The sequence below is a fragment of the Pinus tabuliformis genome, chromosome 2_2, assembly GCF_031772625.1.
Source record: "Pinus tabuliformis cultivar Carrire ecotype Pingquan chromosome 2_2, CPIR1, whole genome shotgun sequence".
Classification (NCBI taxonomy): domain Eukaryota; kingdom Viridiplantae; phylum Streptophyta; class Pinopsida; order Pinales; family Pinaceae; genus Pinus; species Pinus tabuliformis.
This window is the reverse complement of record NC_142300.1, coordinates 132,176,164-132,201,003: the sequence shown is the minus strand read 5'-3', so window position 1 is coordinate 132,201,003 and position 24,840 is coordinate 132,176,164.

The following is a 24,840-nucleotide window of genomic DNA, read 5'->3' as shown; positions in this document are numbered from 1 at the left end:
ATTTGTATACGCTACTTTAGCTAAGTGAACCAATGTGTATACGTGACTGTACTTAAATAAACCAGCGTATATGCAGAGAAATATTGATTTACCCAATTTATCATGCATTAAACTTTAACCAGTATATCAGATATTTATTAGACAATGCAGTAAAAGAAGAATAAATCATCACACATAAGAAACACACATGAACACCAAGATATAAAGTGGAAATACAATGTGGGTGAAAACCACATGTTGTTGTCATCTCTGTCTTCTTTTAATAAAAAGAAAATCTATTTACAATCTTGTACTGGTGCAGACTTATACCCACACGCAGGCTTCTACCCGCAGAAGGTTACAACCTTCTCTCATTCTCCAGCTTCTACTGAAAGGGAGCGACAACCCCTTAACTCTTGTAATAGCTTATATGTTTACTAGTACATAGGCGGCGACCTACAGAAGGCTACAACCTTCTTTCTTCCTCCAAGGACCATGTTTCATAAATTTTCAGACTGGATCCGTCAACAACATCATAACTGCAATTCAACATCAAGTACATCTGCATCAACCAATCACTAAGACTCAATCATCACTTTCTGAATCAATCAATCACTTTGACAACCCATCGTTAAATCACAATCAATCTACTCATTCAGAATATTGTTACCAGAATACATTAACCAGAACCAGAACCCAAAACTCTGCAACAACAAATAGGAACAACTGAAACATACTTTATAAGGTATATTCTACTTCCATGTGTCGAACCTACGTGTATACATGCTTTTCTCAAAGTCAACTAGCGTATACATTTGCAAATATTAATTTATAGTTCTGCAGCTATTCCAAACTTTAGTTATACCCAGATTATAATATTTACAAAATAACACATGTGTCAGTATTCAGATCTAGACTATACATGAACAAACCACATAATGATAATTCATTTCAAGCCTTAAGATCCTAATCCATCATTAGATGTTATCCTTCATCAATCATTAAGGTTCATCCTTGGTTCAGATCAAGCACAACACCATAAGCCAATAACCTGCATACTAGATCTCACACTTCATCAAATATTCCATACTTGCACACCTGGCCTAATGATCTTCTCCTCCTTTTATAGTTTTAGGCCTTTCTCAATACCATGGACCAAAACCACTTAGGACCAATACCTTGGACCAAATACCTAGGTTCAACACCTCGAACTAGATACCTTGGACCAATACCATGGATCAAAATATCATGGACCAAATACTTCTGACCAAAAACTTAGTTTTCCAAGGTATACGCACTTTTCCTTCTGTGAAAGTGTGTGTGTATGTATACACTACTTGTGGTCAGTGAACCTATGTGTATACGCAACTTAGTCAAGGTGAACCTGCGTATACCTCTATTTCTTCATTTTGTGTAGTCTAATCTTTAATTCTTTGTTGTTAACCTGTTGTACTGTGATCTGTCATCTAAGTGAGTTTCCATCATGGACAACGCCTGTATCATAATGCCAACACATTGATATGTGTTGTTATAATATAATATACGGGGTCGAAGGGGCTTGAACCTGTGATGGCCCCAAATAAATCGGCGGTTATTAAAAACAAACACCAATGTTAAAACAAAGACTGCCAACGGAACATGCCAACCACTAATTAACCATTACATGTTATGCCAACAAAACAAACAAAACGCCAATCAAGAGAGGCTTACAGGCTTGACACCGGGAGCTCTGCCCACATAATTGGGCACCGACCTAAATTGGGTACCCACCAACTACCCACAGGCTAGACCTTGTATTATCCACCCAAAAAATTGCTATAAGAACCTGATTTCTCATTTTCCGAGGAGGGGGGACTGATTATGGAACCCGAAGGAGGAATTGCGCCTAGGTCGGGCATGTTTTTTGAGGCAACCATATTCCAGGGGAATATTACCTAGAATATTCCATGCAGAATAAGGGAGGAATCTAAAAGATTCCCTAAAGGGAAATTTTTCACAGTGACATAATCATGTCAAATTTATACTCAAACAAATGATAATATCACAAGGAAGGTGATGGTGTGGTGTGTTTCCTCATCTCAGCAATAGAATTCTAGGCATTGAGCAATGAAGAATCTTTGTAGAATCTTGAAGAATCTAAAAGATTCCCTTGGAGGCTGATTTTTGACATAGGTGAAATGATGTCAACTTTATAGTCATTTTTCCCATAAATTTGCAAGGAGCGCAGTGGGGTGATCAGAATTTTTATCTGAGCAGCATATTTCTCACCCATCTCTAGAAAGGAATCTTTGAGATTCCTAAGGATCCATATTTTGATAGTGTTAGAAAGGTGTTGTAGGGAAAAGTATCCGACTCGGATGACCCTATCCCACTCTAAGGGTGACAGTTCCTTAGCAACAACTGTAAAACAAACTACTTAAGGTTTACTTCTTTATGAAAGCAAAAGAGAATGGAGAAAGCACTAACCGTTGCCTTGCGCTTAATGTCGAATCCAAACTCTTCTCTTTGGCCGCTTGCTCCTAGCTCTTTGCTCTTCTGCTTGCCCAGCTACGATGAGATCCTGCAAAATAACAAAGAAGGAAACTACAAGAGGCATGCAATCATAACTGGTTCATGGATTAGTGTAAACCAAACATGCAATCATCACAATATATAATTGAAACAAGAGCACATAGAAGAACCTCAATAGCTTTTATTAATGAAGAAATAAAGGTTCTGAGAGTATTACAACCATTGAAGGCTCCAACCCAGCAACACCTCCCAGCAGAAAGAATTGCTCTTCTTCACCTCTCTCAAACAATCACCCAATAACTCAATAGTGAAACCAACAGCATATCATTACTTTGCACCAAATTCCAGCCTCCTGAGCTCATAGGAGAGAGCTCAATATATAGATGAATTGAGAAAGGATGAGTCAGCTTGCAACTGATGTGTAGCTGCCTTGTGTCCTCTCTCTCTTCAGTTAATCTTTAGTTGATCTTCAGTTCTTGAGTCCACTTGGTGAACTTTGCTTCCACTTGGAGAAACAGAGCCTCTGACTCATCACAAGGCGAAATCCCTGATCCAAGTGTCATTTTTGGAAGATTCCAAAGCAATGACTCACTGTGCCACTTGTCCCTTCTCGCTCAGCGCAGGTGGCCTTTGTCCCACTTGCTTTGCAACGCAGGTACACCATGGAGCAACTGAGTTTCAGCGCAGAAACCTAGTGGAGCACCTGCTTTGATTTCAGGATTGCTTGTTTTTGAGTGTTTTCAGGTGGAGAACTGATCTGAGAGCTGTTGGTTTGCTGACCTTGTTCCTCTAGGGGTAGGAACATCATGTTTAGGGAACTTTGGATCCCTTGGATTATTGACAATTCATGCTTGTTGCTGTAAGGCACAAAATTGTCTATAACAGATGCCCCCTAAAGTATGAGGTCGTTTATCGGGTGAAATGCTTTATTGAGAGGATCCGAAGTTCATTCAATCTGCTGAGAAGTGTCCTGTAATAAGATACAATACAATACATTATTTTTCATACATTTTTCATGATCTAGCTGAGGCGGGCATTCCCATGCTCAGCTTTATAAATACATTTTGGTACATAGAACAGACGATCGTCTGATTGTAGACTGATAATTCTCTGCTGAAATTATCATCCTTTGAGAAGGATGATCATCTGCTGTAATGGTGTACATATCAAATGTCTTTATGTCCTGAATATATATCGCAGCCCGGATGGATGAAACTAGATCCGGGGTCTTCAATCTCTTCCGATCTTCACTCGATGTACAAGTCGATCCATGTGAGAATTTCTTGAAGTCGAACATGGAAAGACATCGCTTGATTACCGGTCAATGATGTAAACCGTTAACAAGCGCGAGAGGAGTCACCGATAAGGATGATGACCCTCAAGGTACGGCAGTACAATCCACATGGTGGGAATAAAAGACTTGGCGTCGACCACCATGCAAAATCTTCTGGTCGAAGGTCATTGATGTATACCTGTCGCCGGAAGTAAGAAACTTTCCATTGAGGCATGCAAGCTTCAAAGTACTGAGGGGGGTGTTCCTAGATCAACTCCTTGGATAATGAGCTGATGTCGACAAGGAGCGATCCGTCAAAGGAGGGCCTTAATGAATCCCACATCAGTGACACGGAACGGAGCTAGTGATTGTGATGAGGTGAAAACAAACTGTGATGTATGATTCAGGGTGGCGGTCATGAAGTGGATGAAGGATAATGTATGGCAGTGGGTGGAACACGGTTGACTCTTTACAGAACCACATCTCTTGAACATATAACGACACTGATGTGATGGATTGGTAGCATTACCCCAATTGTGGATGGTGTGGCGAAGACCATGGTTATGAGACCGGTGAATGAAACAACCCAACCCGATGTAATACGGAGGACAAAGTGTCATGTTCAAGAGCGACTTGCTACCATTAATGCTGCGAGGTTCTCCCAATTTTTCCCCAGTCATTGCTGACCAGTACCTCTTTATTTTTGTCAAGCTTGAGGAGGATAACATATGCTTGTTCTATAACCTGCCCTTCGGGCAAGCCCATCGCTATGTTTTAACGAGCCTAGCGATAGGGAAACTCGTTCTCATCTAAAGACAAGTTTGTCGCTATTTAATCATTTTAACGAGTCTAACGACAAAGAAAACTCGGTCCTTTTCATTTTTAGAGAGTCTGAAAAGGTACGAAAAGTTAACTCCAAAATTCCTTTTTCGTCTTCTAATCCCTTAAGTCTGAAAAAGTATAAAACAATACGGAAGGGATGAATTTTCGATTTCTTTAACGAGCCGAACAAAACAAGCGCTCGATCTTTTTGTGTAATAATCCCTCAGGTCCAAAAAGATTAAAATCTAGAGGAGGGATAGCTCTTCTTGTCCTTTAACGAGCTGGAAGGCCAAAACTCGGCAAACTTTTCATATTTTACGAGTCAGTGAAAAGAGCTCAAAGAAGACTCGTCTTTTGAGGAACGAGTGATGAACAGGGATAGCAGCAGATTCCAGGTACATGTTGGAATTCTCAAATCACGGCAGTGTCACAAGGATGGCTAAGTGAAATCACTCTTCGCAGCTGTTCCTCAAAATGGGTAAACAAACATATGGAGGTGAACGATTGGCCAAATGAACGGATGGAGGTGATGGCATATAAACACGACCAAGGGCTTTTAATATGGCTTTCAAAGGTTACATTTCTCGAGGTTGTTTACCGGTTCATTTTTTCTGGATGAGCTTGAACTGTAGGGAAAGATTGCTCACAACTTGTGTTTATTTTTTAACGAGCATGAACTCTGTACAAAACTGCTCGATTCTTGCGTTTATTTTTTAACGAGCATGAACATTGCTAAAACTGCTCAATTATACCAGTCTTAATACAAGGAATGCTTTAGGTGAGGTAATCTTATTTAAGGAGCGATACCTCACTAATTACTCCAATTTGGCAGGTTTTAACTTTTGCCCTTCATCCTTTCTTTATGCAAGCTGGAAACGGCTAATCCTACGAGTTTAACGGGTTAGACCTACAGGTTTAAAGGGAGGACCTAAAAATTTAAAAAAATAAATAGTCGTCCCGTGCTTGCACTCCAAAAGGTTTGCATGCCCCCAGGTATAAAGTATAATTTCGAGATTCTGTCCTCTTACTTATTATCCGAAAAATGGTTTTGTTTGCTGCCGCAAACTAAACTCTCTTTTCGGCGATGTCTATCATTAGGTTGCTAAGGATGGTGACTACTTGTTGCAGCAATTTCCTCTCTTTCTTTGAAGACTGCCCCTACTCTCTTTTAAAACATATTGTTTTAATGGGTGAGGCTTGACATTCAAAGATGGTGCCTTCTTGCTGCCACAAATAGACCCCCTCCTTAGGAGAGCCCACCTCTTTAGACAAAGGGAGCGATTCTTCCGCTTCAACATAACTTTGACAAAAGAATTTTATCCTAGAACAACCCTCTCTTCCTTTTTTGGACGGGGTACGGACTAGTCCATTCTTCTGCGGAAATTAACTTTATACCTAAGGTTTTCTCTGCCCGAGGCAGGCCAGGGTGCATGCCCCCTGGGTCCCAGTTCTTTTCTTTCCGAATTACTCGCATTCATCGGGAAGTAGAACCGGGGGTGGTGGCATTCCTTGAGTGAATAAACCGTTAAGGGATGGTATTTGACTATTTGCAATGCGTGATCCTGGAAATGAAAGTTGGTCTACGAGCTTGACCATTCTTCCTTCGTGCGGAAAACACATGACTCTAAAGAGCGAGGACACTATTGCCTCCATGCAATATATATAGTCTTGTCCAAGGAGTAAGTTATATGCCAAGGGTCCCTGGATGACCATGATGTTCATATGAACTGTCTTCCCTTTCAATGTAACTGGAACATTGGGGAGAATCCCTAACGGGTGACTGGTTCCTTTATCAAAACCTGATAGATTTCTCATCTCAGGTAAAAGCGTCGGGCAACCCAGTGCTTTCCAAGCAACAGAGGAAAGGATACTCACAGATGCCCCTTCATCAATGATAGTTCCAGCCATCACCATTCTGTAGATTTGGACTATGATTCTGAATGGGATACTGGCTGGTAACCGGGGTCTGCCTAGTTGATTCCAATCAAAGGATACAACTAGGTTGCTTGGTGGTGGGACCGAATATACGGCCGGATACGACCCTGACGATGTTCCTTCCTGCGATAAAGGAATGGGCGCATTGCCCTGATGCTCATCAGAGTCTGTGTTGATGAAAAGAATATGGACGGTGTCATCCTTATCCTCTTCAGTGAGGGTGTCATTTGAAGATGGGTCTTCAATGACGGGGTCATTGGAGGATGAAACCTCCGAAGGAAGAACGGGGTCGACTGTCGTTTCGACCTTTAGACTTTTGTCTGTTCTGGATTCAGTAGGTTTATTTTCAATGACCGACACTTCAGCTGACCACTTGAGCGGGTCAGCTGGATTTTCAACTACCGAGGGATTAGGCGCGAGTTTTTGGTATCCAGGAGGAAGTCGTAACGGTGAAACCGGACGATCTTCCAAAACTCTCTTTGCCTCATCTAAGAATGGACATTTGTGGATGGCGTGATCGCCTTCACACAATATACAGGGTGATCTTGGTCTCCCTCTTCGTCCTTCACTCTCGCTAGTTGATGGACTGCAATCAACATGACTACCAGAGGTTGATGCTACCGGATTGTGCAACCTTGGGGACCAGTCCCTTAGTATCCGGGGAATACAAGGACAATCACGATGGAAGTGGGCCCCTTTGCAAATGACACATGGCGATTTAGGCCCGGTCGGTGCAGTGTGTGGGTTTTTGTCAGCTGTCTTTTGCTTGCCCCCAGTCGCCTTCGCCATAGGCCCCTTCTGCTTCTTTTCTCTCTTCTTCTTTTCCTTCTTCTCCATGGGAGGCTGACTTTTGCCGGCTCTTCCTTGTGAAGATGAAGGATCAGAGGAAGAATTGTAAGAAGTGGAAGGCTGGTGGGTAGCTCTAGACTGTTCTGACTGTTGATTCGACTGCTCAGGATTAGTGGCGATCTGGACTACATTAGTTGAAAAGAGCCATACAGGTAGGCCGATTGTCAAACCTGGAAGTGACAATGTTGCCATATGAGGCGCACCAACATCTCCCCAAGAGGAGAAGGGATTTGGACTTCCACCAAGGTTACTTCCTTGGTTGGTGGGCTCCATACTTTTCAACTGAAAGATCAACGTGGGAATAACAGGTGATTATGTTCCGCTTAAAATAAATTTTATTAACGACGCTTTTAGACACAAACTTGCTTTTTCATGTTTTAAGAGTCGAGAAAAAGCTAAAGATGACTCTAGTCGCCTTCGATGTTTTAACGAGCCCGAAGTGACAAATGCTCGGATGGACTTTTTCAGTTATAGAGTTTGAAAAAGGCCAAAAGAAACTTCTCTGGAGTTCTAGGCAGAGGGTGTGCCAAACTTTTCGCGAAACCACAGAATACGTTTTACGGTACGGGTGGTCGATCTTCGTGAATGCTGTGTTCACTGCATCGCGATCAGTAGGGCGGTCGACACGGCTTCCTATGGATAAAGGATAATTGCCTATAGGGGTCTCCCAATATATACGCGACGGTACGTGGGAGCACAAGTCCGTATTAGTGCCATCGACTCTCAGGAGGAATCACCCACCTTCGTAGAGATCGACAGTCACTATGTTTAACGACGCCGGAACATGTCTCTACCTAGACCTCTATGTGTTTGCGTTATGTTACAAAGCGTTGTTATGTAAATTGGATTTATTTTAATGTTGATCTTGCTTATCAGTTTGCCTTTAAGGATCACCACGAGATGTATATAACAAATTCCTGAATGTAGTCTAAGATGAGAAGCAAACTTTTCAATCTTTCAACTTTGAAAACCTTAACTACTGAGGGAAAAGAAAGGCAAATCTTTTCACACAGATCATAGAGCACACACTAAAATGCAAATCTTTCCTAAATCGTCAAGCACACAGTCAAATGCAAAATGCACAATGCATGTATTTTCTTTTCCCTTTCTTAATGTGGATGGATTACAAAAAGAAAGTGGTTATATAACTTTGATTTTGATTTAAAGCGAAAGTAAACAAGTTTGTCCAAAATCAAAAGACACCTTAAGATTCACTTGCTTAATCACTGGAAATACATGAAATCAAACCATACTAACGAAAGTAAAATGACTAATCAGCTATGGACAGCAAACAAGCTAACTCTTTAGACCAGCAAAATGCCTAACACAGGTTCAGATCTAAGAGGCCAAAAGCATGACTAACTTACTTTTCGTTATGGGAAATTGTAAATGAGTAAGAAATACAAAGAACAAGTACAATTTCGTTATATAACAGAGGCAGAATGATGGCAAGTAATATTGGTTTCAAAACAGGCACAAGACTGACACCTAGCAGCAAAACTAAGTGAAAACAGACAAGAGAAAGGAGGAAACCCCAAATGCACTAGGCAAATTTGGGCCAACGCAGGCTCTGCACAGCCAAACTGGCTCTCAGCGCAGGTAGCCCCTTCGGGACCTGCGTTGCAAAGCAGGTAGCCTGTGTACTACCTGCTTTGGAAAACGAGAATTGCGTTTTCACAGTTTCCGGGTCATAATTTTCTCAAAAATGCACGGTTTTTGCTCAAATCAGAAGCAATCAGTCAAGCACACTCAAAGGGATGATTAAGAAGGTGCAAAGCTATCACTAAGAGCTTACAAGGATCCTTGTAGATCAGCTCTTCAAATCATGAATTTGCTCAGAAAATGAGCAAGAGTAGCTGCCCTCTACTTCGCTTTTGATATAGTCAAAAGCTTTTCGATTTGGTACTCTTTTGTTCAGGAAATGAGTAGCAAAATACTACAAACACAATCAAACGGATACGTCCCCAGTGGAGTCGCCAGTTTGTTGTAGGGAAAAGTATCTGACTCGGATGACCCTATCCCACTCTAAGGGTGACAGTTCCTTAGCAACAACTGTAAAACAAACTACTTAAGGTTTACTTCTTTATGAAAGCAAAAGAGAATGGAGAAAGCACTAACCGTTGCCTTGCGCTTAATGTCGAATCCAAACTCTTCTCTTTGGCCGCTTGCTCCTAGCTCTTTTCTCTTCTGCTCGCCCAGCTACAATGAGATCCTGCAAAATAACAAAGAAGGAAACTACAAGAGGCATGCAATCATAACTGGTTCATGGATTAGTGTAAACCAAACATGCAATCATCACAATATATAATTGAAACAAGAGCACATAGAAGAACCTCAATAGCTTTTATTAATGAAGAAATAAAGGTTCTGAGAGTATTACAACCATTGAAGGCTCCAACCCAGCAACACCTCCCAGCAGAAAGAATTGCTCTTCTTCACCTCTCTCAAACAATCACCCAATAACTCAATAGTGAAACCAACAGCATATCATTACTTTGCACTGAATTCCAGCCTCCTGAGCTCATAGGAGAGAGCTCAATATATAGATGAATTGAGAAAGGATGAGTCAGCTTGCAACTGATGTGTAGCTGCCTTGTGTCCTCTCTCTCTTCAGTTAATCTTTAGTTGATCTTCAGTTCTTGAGTCCACTTGGTGAACTTTGCTTCCACTTGGAGAAACAGAGCCTCTGACTCATCACAAGGTGAAATCCCTGATCCAAGTGTCATTTTTGGAAGATTCCAAAGCAATGACTCACTGTGCCACTTGTCCCTTCTCGCTCAGCGCAGGTGGCCTTTGTCCCACTTGCTTTGCAACGTAGGTACACCATGGAGCAACTGAGTTTCAGTGCAGAAACCTAGTGGAGCACCTGCTTTGATTTCAGGATTGCTTGTTTTTGAGTGTTTTCAGGTGGAGAACTGATCTGAGAGCTGTTGGTTTGCTGACCTTGTTCCTCTAGGGGTAGGAACATCATGTTTAGGGAACTTTGGATCCCTTGGATTATTGACAATTCATGCTTGTTGCTGTAAGGCACAAAATTGTCTATAACAAAAGGGGTCGAGTTTATAGTAATTTTACACGATTTCTCTTCGCGAATTCAAAGGTGCAGTCCATTTCATCAGCAGAACTTTGCATTTTTAGGTCATCCCCAAAAGTGGAGGTATATGTTGCAGTTATGCCATATCTTCCTTTTGATTTTCTGAGGTGATGATTTTTTTGTTGAGATCCTTGCTACCATTATGTTGAAGGATACTTGTATGCCACGTCATGTGAGAATTTATTATCTGTCATGCTGAAGGAGGGACCATATGACTGAGAGTTCCTAAATGAGAACGTCTCATGGAAAGACATGCCACTCTAGTTAAGGGAATTTATCCATGTAATGGCACAGAATATACCATGTACATCATCATCATTTTGTAGTAGCTAATGAAGTGGCCTCCCCACTATTGACACCGGGCCCAGAGACGTAACCCAAACTGGGTGAACTATGTTATCAATTTGTGAGTGTGTCCTTTGATTTGATAGTCGTATTTATGTTCCCTCTTCTTTAAAGTATACACATGTTGTTTTTCATACTCTTTCACATGTAACTATGCTAACGTTGCAGAAGTTAAAGATATTGGTTAATTTTGGTAGTTGAAGAGATCTGGATCATCATGGATGTTGATTGATCCATTTGGTAGGCCTATTGACCATATGTGAAAAAATGGCATATAAAACCCTTCCCATCCACATACACCACAATATTCTCTGGGAAGAGAACTATTTTGACCATCTCTATCACAGTTTCCATCTAGTCAAGATTCCTATCCACCATGCCATTTTTAACTTCGAAACCCCAAGGATGTTCGTTGTCGTGCGTGATGATCTGTTAAGAATTGGAGTTTGTTTCTTCGAGGAATTATTTACATACGTCGGAATTTGGGGAAGCAATGGAAACCCTCATGTTCTTCCTCTTTATTTCTTTGACAAAATTATATCCAGAGATATTTCTTACTAGACTTTGGGGACCAGGATTACCCTTGAGCTTAAAAGGTCTTCTAAAAAGTTTTGGCCTCAATTTTTGTTGCAAGCTGGTCTTTTTTCTCTAGCCAATTATCTTCATGCAGAAAAGGATATTTTGGTCATAAATGAGCTAAAGCTCGCCATTGTTCCTTTTAGATCTTTTTATCCCTCTAATGTGGCTTGAGATATAGCCAGCACTGCACACATCAAAAATTGTTTCCATGAGGAAAACCAATATGATGATTTGTTTAATCAAGCCCTAACTTATGAATCAGTTTGTTGTAAAGCCAAACAATTATCACCAGACAAATTTCAACACTTTATGGCTTATAGAGATTCTATAAGGGCCTCATTTCCTATCTAATCACTTAATATTCCAAATGGGATTGCTTTATTGAAAATACCCTCAATTACACATCATAAACAACACCTCAAATTTATGCACCATTGCAGGTCTCTTCAGTCGCACAATGCTCTTCAACATTGCAGGTCCCTTCATTCGCACAATGCTCTTCAACCAATCCTATAGTCACACATACGAATGAAGAGTGGGAGGAATATTTAGATAAGATATCAGCTCAAAATGAAACTCACAAGGAGAAATAACCTCTTGGTGAAGATGCTTCAAGTATGGCTACTTGACAACTAATTCATGTTACCCCTTAATCAACAAAGGATGCTCTTGCACACAATGTTCCTCTTAATAAAACTCCTTTGAAAACTCGGGTCAATGTTAAAATCATCCTTTCTCACCCTAATATTGAGATACCATTGAATGTTGAATAAATTCCTCGCATTGAAATACTTTATCATCCATATAAAAATGCAGTTATTAAGAAAAGTAGGAAGAAGAGTAAATCCAAAAGAGAAATATTTCCTCCAAACACCACTTCCTTGGAATTAGTCTAGAAAAGCACCTCAAAATATCTGCATGAAGAATTGGAAGAATTATACATGTATGGAGGTGCATATGCATTAGCTACTATTGATAAAGCAACCCATGTCAAGAAATTTCTTCAAGAGAAGGATGGAAGGATACAAAAGTTGAAACATCATGTGTTACAAACTCAAATAGAGCTGCAAACACAAATTAAGCTAGTTGATGGCCAACATTCTAAAGAACTTAAGAAACGTAATTTTAAGATTAAGGAAGTATAGAAAATATTATAATAGGAAAATGTTGGAACCTTCAATCCTACTGAGTTCAAACATGAGGCATTTGAACTCCATACATGGCTTGTCAAATAGAAAAAAGCCTTATGTGACAAGCTAAGTTTGATTCAGGTATATCACAAGTTAAGATCTACATTGCTTGAATAATTGGTTGACATAAGAGTCAATATTATGAGGCTAAGAGAATTTAAAATGATCTCCTTGATTAAAATTTAGATAAGAATAGAATGAAGATAAAACTACCCAAAATTGATTAAGTGCACAAGTCCCTGGTTCTTGGAAATTGGAAGGACAGAATTCGCTTAGTCAGAAAGCTGGTAAATGACACTCGAGAGCTTTCATGCTCCATTGTGAAATATATTACCCAACCTCTTCTGGAGGTAAATTTACTTCTAAATTATGAAGAAGGTGTATTTCCAGATTTCAAAACATTGCAACAAAGTTGGTTGGATGAAAACACAGAATTTGGTAAAAAGGTTAAATATTTATCCAAGGTTATTCGTGAGTTGAAATGGAAGTTATTAATCAAGCCTCTTGGTAAATGGTGAGTTCATAAGACTCTTACATACTTTTCAACTCAGATGTTTCCACTTCTTCAAACTTCTATTTTCAATTGCCAACTAAATAAGATGCCACATTCTCCTCAAGAGTTGGCGCTTCTTCTGTAAATCTATCAACAATGGTAGAAAACCACTGGCTAGACATCAGCTTGAAGTCTTCTGTTTGGATTTTTATTTTTTAATTTAACTATTTTACTATTTTATGCTTATTTTGTTTTGGTTTATTTGAAATAATATCGGAGACTCGGTTTCTCCTTTTTGTTGTAAAAATTCTATGAATAAGTCTCTCAAACTCATGCAAAGGATTCTAAATTTTTGCAAAAAGAGCTTGAGTTGAACTAATGTACTCAAGTCCTATTTTTTTTAAATATATCTGGACCACTTTGATTCCAATATACAAAGGCAAAGAGCATAAATGGTACTTTTATCTTCTTTGTTTTCTGCTTATTTTTAAAGGAATCGTTATATATATATATATATATATATATATATATATATATATATATATATATATATATATATATATATATATATATATATACTTTTTCGTTCATTAATCCAAGAATAATCACTATTGATGTGTGTAGATCCATCTGTTGTTGTATATTAAACGATTTAGCGCTATTTCATATGTGATTGTATTAAACATTAACTTGATTAACTATTTAATTCAAATTAGCATCTTTTAATTGTGATTATTAATGTTATATCTTGGAAATATTTATTTTCATTGTTGTGGCATTATATTTGTATCACATATGCATTTGTAATACTCGGTTTAAATAGGATATAGATTAGATATTAGAATAGTTTCGATTAATTGTGTCCTTATTTTAGTTATTAATCCACTTTCACCCACTATTTCCATTATCACTTAGAACTTTTATTTTGGGTAACTGGACTCATTGAAACCAGCCCTAACCCCCATGCTTAACAGAAAAAAGAAAAAAGAAAAAAAAATTGTCTTATTTGGGACCTTGACCAGGTGGTCTCCCAAATGTCGATGAAGTCATTTTTTGCCATCAACACCTCCATAAATATTGATAAAATAAAACTTCTCTTCTACAAACCAACCAACAATTTCATATAGGCCTTCCTAAAAATCTTTACTAATTCTTGGAGGAGATTCTCAAAATCAAACTTCATGAAGAGGAATATTATTGTAGATATCATAAAAGTACTATTAAATCAGTGTTCCCATAAGATAGCAATATAATCTTAAATAACATGTTGATGACTGAAATAATAACTCAATTCCATCAATGGAAATGGAACTAAGGCCATAACCACAAACATATAACAGCCTTGTTCAAACCTGGGAGGTGAAGCAGTGGACACCTTGATGGCTTATGATATATTTTGAGACAAAATATCTACCCAATTAAATCTCTTTGACTATTTGTGAATTCTATAAATATGACGAACCCATTCAAATTTATAATGCTTAGGATTTTCTTCTCCATATAGTATAGAAAGCATCTTGACTGTATATCTAAAAGGGGATTTGAGGATTGCTACTAGGTAATATTTTCTTGTTTTTAAGATCATGGAGCCATTCTTTAATAACTAAGGTATAGTCCTTGTGATTCTTTTTTATGACATTTTCATGGAATTAATCTAAAAATTATTTATTAAAAAGGGAGTTCCAGAAGATTTAACTTATAGATAGAAATAAGGACTTCAGACTTCCAACAGGAAATCACATGTTGATTATGATCATAAATATAACAAGTTGGAACATGAGCATGTGTCAAAATCCAACTTATCATATCGTAATAAGGAAACATATTGGGTCTGGATGCAATTTTATGCACCTCGGATTTCCTAATTTCCTGATAATCTGAAGAAGATTCATCATTTGAATTTTATGATTCTGCCCATTTTCTTTCTTCAAAGAGACTAAAGATTTCTTCCCACAAATGATTACATGTTTCTTGAGTCCTGTAATTCACATTTGAAATGAAAAAAGGAATTAAATTGGTATATCCTCCAGGTTCTGATGCTTTCATTTCCATCTTGATTTCTTGAACTACATGTCTAGAAGCATGTGTTTTTCCTTTCTTAACCATTTTCAAATAACCTGTAACAGAACAAGAATAGTAATAAGAAAAGGAATTTAACAAAAAAACAAAACAATTTCAAATTACCAATATTAAAGTACTGGAGTAGTCATAAGGTTGAGGGTTTTATTTATATTTAAGATTATGTTGAAAATCAATATGTTTATTACCTGACCTTCAGTCTTATTTAATTAAAACAAAACAAATCAAAAATAATGGAAAATTATGCAAAAACCAAAAAAGTGAGTAGAAAATTCAAAAGGTCAGAAAGGTCGAGAGTCGATATAGTTACAGTTTGGGAGGTCGTGAGTCAGGAGTCGAGGTAAATTTTCAATGATATTCAAACTCCCAAATTTTGAACTCCAACCTAAACTATTTATTATTGTATATATTTTATTTATTAATCTTAAATAATATAATGATAAAGGTTTTTTCTTGAGGCATTTTTATATCAAACAAAAATTAAGAAAATTGAAGGTTCCCAAAAAATAAGGGGGTTGTTGTGGGCCTAACAAAAAATGGTGATATATTCGGAGAAACAATTATCTCATCCAATGAATATTTAAATTCAAATAAAGTTAAAGGCTTTAGAGTTTTTTTCTAAATTAGGATCAATTTATAAATGCCTGATATTCTAAAAGTAAGGTAAACAATCAAATATAAGTATTTGTGCCAACTAATGACTGGACTTAGACCTAACCTAATGCCCTAGACTTAGACCTTCATCCAGAAAGGACCCTAAAATAAAAAACCCGAAATTGAGCTGAACTATCTAGCCTACAATCCATTCTTGCACCCGTCAAATGCTTCGTTATGACCATAGAGATAGCCCTCTCTTGTTTGGTAGGGATAACTTCCAAATAAAAATGTTGGTTTGAGGTTTCCTCCATCGGTCTCCTTTCCCAACCTTGGGACACTGAGGAGTGCTAACATTTTTGGCAACTATACTGGGGAAGCAAACAATTTCATATTTCCCGAGAAAGATCATCAAAGTTTAGATCTGATTTGTTGATGGTGGAGAGTGGTCAGACACATACGAAAGTTGAACCATTCACCTGATGACTCCAACTTGATCCAAAGACTCCACTGGCAGTAGGATCTAGAAATCGAGATGAGTTCTATATCCAAAAGGTATGCTCCTTTAAATACAGATCACATTCCACGTTTTCTGAACCGCGTGCCTTGTGTATATTTCCAGACTTATTTTCCGAAGTTCAAAGACGAGGAAGGAGATGATGCTGCTCTTCACTTGGTTAAATTTCACATGCATGTACGTAAGTTGAGGGCTAAAATTCTTGAAGATTGTATGATGAAGATTTTCATGGAAACCTTAGAAGGAAAAGCATGATCTTGGTATGAAGGTCTTCCATCTACTAGTATTTATTCTCCTAAATATTTTCATTCAGTATTTTTTGAAAAATATAGAGAATCTCATCCTTCTTTATTATTGGTTGAGAATTGTTGTGAACATTTTGAGGTTTTCATTCAAAATATATAGAATTATTATGGTGATGAAGAGTTCATGGATGAAGAGATATTGGAGGCTTTTTATGAGAACCCTTTCCATCACCAAGAAGAACAGGTGTCTTCTCACTTGGATGAAAGTGAAACTGAGTAGGATCTCACTGATGAAAGTCATCTTCCATCTTTTGCATTTGATTATAATTTGCAACAATCTTGTGATCATGAGGGAGAACTAGTAGATTTTAGCAGCCTTGATGCACAATATACACATGATAATGGTCATTTCAGCTTCCCTAATTCTGAGTTGGTTTACATTAAGATCCCTGAGATTCATCATTCATCCATTGATTTCAAAATTAATGAGCAGCAGCATGAAAATGAAGCCCAAGATGATGGGATTAAAAGGGTATGTGATATAGAATTGTGTCTTGTTGTGCCAGTTGTGGAAGAGTATATTGAAGGTAATCTTTTCCAAATATTTGATGAATCTGTTGCTCTAGAAACTTTCAATCCAGATTTACATGAAGAAACACTCATACATGTAGCTTTATATTTTGAGGATGTTAGACTTCAATTTGACCATCATGAGTTGCAGGAAAGTAGTGAAATAGAAGAGGTTGTTTTAGAGCCTCTTGTGCGTGATGATCTTCCTCCAGATTCAGAAAATGAATAGTGTCCTTGTATTTCTACTAACTTTCAAGATATCGTAATGTTTCATATTATTGAAGACCCTATTGCAAATTTGTTGTAGCCATATGGGAAGACGGATTTTCTTGTATTTATGGATCATGAGAACATGTTAAGTGGAAGCTTGGAGTTGCCTATCTTTCATTTTTTCTGCCTGCTCATGGAAAGTACAAGCAAGATTCAAGTAAGCAGCCATTTGTTAGATTGGTTACACTAGAGGGATCATATCACATGATTGTATATATATCTTTAGCAGGTGGTGGTTATCATCAAGATTTGAAGCCCGAGATGAAGTCCCTAAGATCCCAATGGTCTGTTCCCATGTGTAAGTCCAGTCAGTTTTTTTCTCAATTTAGTCAGTCAGTCATTTCAATGTCGTGTTTTGGGTCTTTTTACTTTTTTGACTCCATTTCCCAATGGATGAGGCTACTTGGTGTACGATGTTCTTAACACCTCCTAAAGGAGCTGCCATCCCCAACTAGAGCCAATGTTAGTGTCTGTCAGTCACCAGTGATCAAATGTACTCTTTCAAAAAATTTGTTAGGATCCGAGGTCAAATTTTTACAGTTTCAATAAGTTTTCAAATAAAATTTGATCATTGGTCAGTTCTAGGTCATTACTACTCCCTCAATTCTCAAGGTCAATAAATGCCATCATGGTCTTGTCATCACTCCTTGTCAATAAAGAGTGCCTTGGTCACATCATCAATGAGTTATATAGGAGTCATGTCATCACTTTATTTCCCCATTATGGTAGTAATTAGGGGGAAAAAATGTTCAAAGAGATTTTGACTTGTTTCAACATCCTCATTCATATTTCATATACCTCCCTCAACCTCCCTCATAAATCCCATCATTCCCTCTGAAACCCCTTTTTCCTTGGGAAAATCCTAAAATCCTAGCCAAAACCCAATTTTCTCCTTTGGAAAAACTCATTTTTAACTTTAGCCTTATCCAAAAATCCCTTTGGATATCCCTCTATCTGCATTTCCATTTTTTTTATACATTGAAACTCTAGCCGAAATCCGTTTAATATTCCAACTCTATTTGTGTCCCCCATTTCCCTTTGAAATGTTTTAAAATATTCATAAACTATGTCTAAGTCTATTTTAAGGGTTGGGACCCACAAACCATATCAATATCGTCCCTTTTCCTTGTGTGATACAAATAGTCACCTGTCTCCCATTCCCAATTATTATTGCGACATCACATATCGCTAAATTCGTCCCCACCGATATCGCAAAGTTCTTCCCCGCCGATATCGCAAGTTCCCTCATTCTCTGATTACGACAACCCTTCTACTCACCAATTTCAATAAGTCCTCCCTCTCTAATTGTGATATCGCAATCGAGGATGACATAACTCTTAAGTCCCTCCTCCTCCAAGCCCCTTCCAATTCCCTAATGGCGATGTGCGATATCCCTTCCCGACGCGATATTTTATAGATTGTAGTTGTTAAAGTTTTGGGTCCAGCTCGTCAAAAAAACACTATGAAGCATGGTAAAAGGCCCCTCTCCCTGATGTGATTGTGATATAAAACGGCCCAAATCAACGGCCCAGATTTAATCAGCCTGGATCAGCTAGCCCAAATCAACGGTTCATAATCCTTCCGTATGGTCCAAATTAGTTCATTATTTAGTCCTTCCAGCCATGATTTCTCATTGTTTTCATATAACTTCCCATATTTTCAAAATTTAAAGACAATGGCCTCCATTCACAAAGCACCAAATCGTTCATTTTACCTCTGCTTAGATGATAGCAAGGACCTTTCCAGCATGTTTTAAGTTGTAAAAGGACAGAGAACGACATTGCACATTTATCACAACAGTTTTCAGAATAGAATGTAGTGAAAAATGGAACAACAACGCAATTCATCAGCCAGTAGGACTAACAACAACGTTTATTTGAGGCCTCAGTTACTACCAAAATTCCTAGAACAATACCAGAGCTCAACCAACCAATATTATTAGAAGTTTGAAAGTATTTTTTATAAATTTTTGTAACAAATCTTGAATTTTGTTCCAAAATATTTATTTCTGTAAATTGTATAAATACTTCAAATTTCGAAGTATTAAGTGTTAGATACTATTTAGTCAAGGTTTTGTGGAGCTAGTGTACTAGTGATTATTTATAGGAGTAATATATAGGAGTTGCAGCTATTATAGTGGGATTCATGTGGTATGTTCATTAGTAGCTTTTTTTTCTTCTGTTATCATTAGTATGAATGTATTGTGCTCTCTACTTCCATATTAATTCTTTCTTGTGATTGTTTCATAAGTATTAAATAGAATTCATATGTTTATGCTCTATTTTGATGAAACTGTCGTATTTTTGTTACATTTTCCTTTGATAAATGAATTCATGAAACTCATGCTCATTTTGAAACCTTACTTTTCTACCCTATCCACCATGACAAATCAATAATGCTAATTGAGCATGTTAACCTTGCCCCATTATATCTTTACAAACTCATATTTTGGAAACCCTGACCTAGCCCCCTAGACTTAGACCTTCATCCAACAAAAACCCTAAAATCAAAAACCCCAAATTGAGTTGAACTATCTAGCCTAAAATCCATTCTTGCACCAGTCAAATCCTTGGCTGTGACCATAGAGAGAGCCCTCTTTGGTTTGGTAGGCTACCTGCCAAATCAAAAGGTTGGTTTGAGGTTACCTCCATCGATCTCCTTTCTCAGCCTTGGGACACTGAGGAGTGCTAACACATGAAACTTAGCTTTATTATTTTGTCTCTCTTCCTCCAATTTTAATAATGTATATATTCTTACATCCATATATTTTATTGAGTTTGTATTTACTTCTTGATCTAATTGCATAGATGGAAGAAATACATTTGGAGGTAGGATAATTTCCTTGCCATATACAAGTAAGCGGAATTACCCAATTCTTGCTTTGGAGTGACTCTATCAACCCATAGTGAATTGGATAGTTGATTATGCTAGTTTATCTGATGGTTTTAAACTATTTTCTTCACTATTTGGACTAAGTTTTTATTTGTTGATTCTTCTAATCCATTGGCCCGAGGGTAATTACTGGTAGAAAACTTAATTGTAATACCTTTAACCAAATAGAATTCAACCATCTTCAGAGAAGAAAAATAAGTGGTGTTATCAAATACAAAAGATGAAGGAACACCAAACTTGGAAATTATATATATTTCAAGAATTGATATCACTTGTTCATCATTAACCTTTTTTAATGGTATTGCTTCGATCCATTTGTTGAAATAGTCATTGGAAGTGAGAATATATTTATGTAGCTTTGAAGAATTTGGATTTATCTCACTCATAATATCAATACCCCATTATTCAAAACATCATTTTACTTCCAAAAGTTGTAAAGGAATAGCTAGTCTTTTTTCTTTTCCAAAAGTTGTCTGACATGTTTTACATATCCTTGCATATGCTTATGAATCTCTCAAGAGAGTTGGACAATATTAACATGATTGAAGAATCTTGTGTGCAGTGGTCTCTCCACCATAATGACCTTCAACTAGTCCATCAATTAATTCAGTCCTTACCTTCTCTACATCAGATTTCTCCAAGAATCTTATTAAAACATCATCATACTTATTCCTAAAAGTACCCCATCAATCAGCTGAAATTTATATTTTAATCTTAAAGATTGTTTTTGTTTAGCTGCTAAATAGTTAGGTGCAATTCCATTTGTTAAGAAATATCTAATATCATAATACCAGGTGTCTGGTTGTATAGGGACATAAATAATTTGTTCTTGACTCACCTCAAACTCATTGTACCAACCTTCCTCTTGATTTGAATAGGAACAATATTATTCATCTGAATGATAACCTTTTGGTTCAACTAATAACTTGCACAAACTTTGTCCTCTTATAATCTTAGGTGGTTTGATATAGTCATATTCTTGGAGTGTATTCATCCAATTTTCTTTTTTTTCTCCTAATTATTTTTGTACCAATAAATTATGCACAATAGGGTGAGGAACTATGATTTTAGTATGTGATTTTAATGGAAAAGGCCTAAAGTGTTTGATAGATTTAAACTGCATATGATTGCTTATCTATATTAGGATAATTTAATTAAGCCCCTTGAAATTTGAAACTCGTGAATGAGATAGGTATTTCAATAATTTTAACATTCTTCTGAGTAAGGATTGTTGCATAAGAGAAATCAGATGCACAAGTGTACATTAAAAATTCTTTGTCAAAATCAGGATTGATATGCTCAAGAGTTACAGTAGCAATAGCCTCTTTAATATTTTTAAAATAATATTTTTCTATTGTAGCCCATTTAAAAATGTGGTCCTTCTTAATCATGTCTTACATAGGTATCACAATCTCTACAAATCTAGGGATGAATCTCCTAACAAAATAAATCTACCAACATTGCATGGTTTTTTTATTATGAGGAAGAGAAATTTGCATAAAAATTTAATTGTATCTCGATCAATTATAGTGCCAATTTTAGAAACTGTAAATCGAAGCAGTTTACCTTCAGTGATAGCGAAACTAGTTTTCTTAAGATTTAAAGATATACCATATTTGTGACATCTATCAAAAAAATTTATCAAATGATCAACATGTTTTTCTCTATTCTTTGAATAAATAGTTATATCATCCAAATAGAAAACCATAAAATTACTAAAGAGTTCATCAAAATCAATATACTTTCTCTTTGAAAAGTTACTCCTACATTTATTAGACTAAAAGGAATCTTTTGATAAGCAAAAGTGCCCCATTAGTTCAACAAGATGCTTTAATTTGATTCTATGGTGTAACCAAAACTTGGCTATAACTAGAAAATCCATCTAGTAAGGAAAACACTTTTGAACCAACAACAAATTGTAATATTTGTTCCACGGCAAGAATTGGGTAATTATGTTTTTTTCTGATGATTTATTAAGATTATGAAAATCAATACAAATCCTTATGTCCCCATTCTTCTTTTTGACTAAAAATAGAATTGAGACCCATTGAGAATGCCTAACTGGAAAAATGATTATATCCTTCAAAAGTGTATTCAATTCATCTTTAATTTGATCTTCAATTCTGAGATGCGCTTTCCTAAGTTTTTGCTGAAATGGTCTAGTGTTTGGTTTTATTAGAATAACATGTTGAGTTATCTTGGTATCATAAACCTTCAAGTCATCACATGCCTATGCAATGTATTTGTATTCCTTAATCAACTTGATAAATTTTGTTTGTTCAATAGGAGTATAATATGTTCCTAGAGTAACATTTTGTGGATTTTTGTCAATTCATGAATTTCAAACTTCATATTTCATCAAGGAACTGTTGGTTTTACAATTAATACTTCCTTTTAACTTATTCTAAAAATCATACAAATTTTCGAGCCAAACTATTGATTTTGGGATAAAATTTTGTGATTAAAGTTCATCTAGAAAATCTGAATTTAATTGGAAAACATGTTGATCTTCATCTAGTATTGATCCTTTGAAAGTATCTTCCATTGTCAAGAAATATCTTATTTTATTGCCATCATAAAAATCTCTCCAATTAGAGATGTTGTCAGGGACAGATGGTCTAAAAAGAATTTCTACAAAGAAATTTTTAGGTGAAATGTTTTCAATTGGAAGAAGCCTTGAAGAAACATTAGCCAAAAGGTCATCATCATTGTTTTGTGAATGAGATATTGAATTCCACACCTCTTACCTATAACTATTTAAATTACTAGAGACAAATTGAATGGCTTTATTACATTTCTTAACTATTATCTTTGAATCACCCAAGACTTTAATTTTCTTAACTTTCATCTCAATAGCTTTACGAAGCCCTTAAAGCAAGGCTCCATACTCAGTAACATTATTAGTGCACTGAAAGTTAAGTCTATATGAAAGAAGAAAATTATTGCCTCGTGGATATAGTAAAATACATCCAACATCAGTGTCTTCTATTGATTTGGAACCATCAAAGTATAAAGTCTAGAAATCAGCATTTGCATCAATAATTAGAACAAAAGAAGGAGAAGCAGAATATGATATTTTCTTTGAACCTAAGAAAGGAATTGTAAGGAAATTTAAACTTTAAACTTTTGTTTTGTGAACAAAGATTCCTCGGATGCATAATTACCCAAAATAGTGTCAAAATAATAATTATCTAATGAAGATTGTGAAAACATAACTAGTTCATTAGGTTTTTCAAGATTGGTTACAGTATGTGTCATATGTTTTTCCCTTTCTAATTTTATTTTTCAAACCAATCTCTACTAAGTAACAAACCATAAGACTCTGGAATATTTGTAGTAATGATATCAATGATCTAAAAAATTTAGGATTGGAAGCAAGTCTTATAAGCACATCTTTAATCTCTCCAAGTATCTTAACACTTGGTTTGTCACACTGCACAATTTGAGTAGTGGACTATATGGGAACAAGATTTATTTTTTCAGCCACTAACAAGGGCATAATATTTGATGATGCCCATAATTCCACTATACAATTACATACATTTTTATTACAAATATCAAAGGTCAGAAAAAGGAGTGTGAGAAGTTGACCTATCTCCAATCAATGTTGCAATAATATCTGATGTTCTCTTTGTAGGAGTTTTTTGGGAATTATTTTAACTAGTAGTTTGAGTTTAGGGTGGATCAGTTCCTAAGGCTTTAAGAAGATATTTATTTTGTTTGGCTAATTTTGATAACTAAAACAGGAAAATATTTGCCCTTATTTTCTTCATATCTTCCATGAAATCATACTCAATGTGTTCAGTTTGAGGAGCTACATTTGATGAAGTAGAAGCTTTATCAATAGTTTGAACATTTTTAGGAGGAATAGGAGGATTCGTATCAGCTGGAGTGAAATTTTGATTTTATGGTATGCTCCTAATCTACACAACATTAACTTCCTCCTTATCTTCAACTAAATCATTATCAATTAATCCTCCTTGTTAGAAATCCCATAACACAATAATAGACTTTCTAGATTCAACTTCTTCTTTGTTATCTTCTTATGGTTGTTCTGCTTCTTCACTGCCTACAAAAACATTAAACATATTTACAAAATTTTCACATGTTTTCTCATAATTATTATCGTTATGTGCTCTACAAAAATCTCTTGTGAATAATCATCAATATTCGATTCCTCAACATTGGTTTGATTAGGATTAGGAGGTTGATTTTTCCTCAATGGTGTCCATGGTTTCTTTGTTGAAGGTATTTCTAAAATAACTATTTTAAAATCATTTATTTCATTGGATATTCCTTTATTACCTTTTGAATAAATTCTAGATCAACATATTCTTTATCCTTTTTCTCTTCAATAGTTTTATTGGTTGTTGGTTTCTTTAAAATAGAAATTGTTTTAGTTTTATCTTGACTTGCTGCTTGTTTTGAAGCTAGATGTAAGAGTTGATTTTTAACACTCAAAGATTATTCCATATTTTTAGCTAGTGTTAGATTATTTTCTCTTATTAAAATTAATGAAAATAATGGAGGAATATTTGTAGTATAAAGTTCAATGAAAACATCATCGCCTAGTCTTGATCCGGTCATAATATTATTCAACAGA